Source organism: Pterocles gutturalis, unplaced genomic scaffold (assembly GCF_000699245.1).
Source record: "Pterocles gutturalis isolate BGI_N339 unplaced genomic scaffold, ASM69924v1 scaffold639, whole genome shotgun sequence".
NCBI lineage: Eukaryota > Metazoa > Chordata > Aves > Pterocliformes > Pteroclidae > Pterocles > Pterocles gutturalis.
Window position 1 is genome coordinate 1 of NW_010132906.1, and position 305 is coordinate 305.

Consider the following 305-nt stretch of genomic DNA (forward strand, 5'->3'; position numbering starts at 1 on the left):
ATGTGTAATATTATATATATATATCAGTGTAATATTTACAAATAAAACTGTGATCTCGTCTAGAGAAAAATGTATTCATATTACCAACTGCTCTTCCATATTTATGTATCATATTGTATCTTTTTATTATTGTTATAATTATTATGATTATTATGGTTGTTATTATTATTATTATTATGGAATCTTTCTTGGCACCTTTTGGAAGCCACGTCAACCAATACTCCAATGAAGTGCTGAGGATCTATTTTCACAAAAATTCTACTGGTCTACTGTATAAAAGAGAAAAGAAAAAAAAACATAACAAG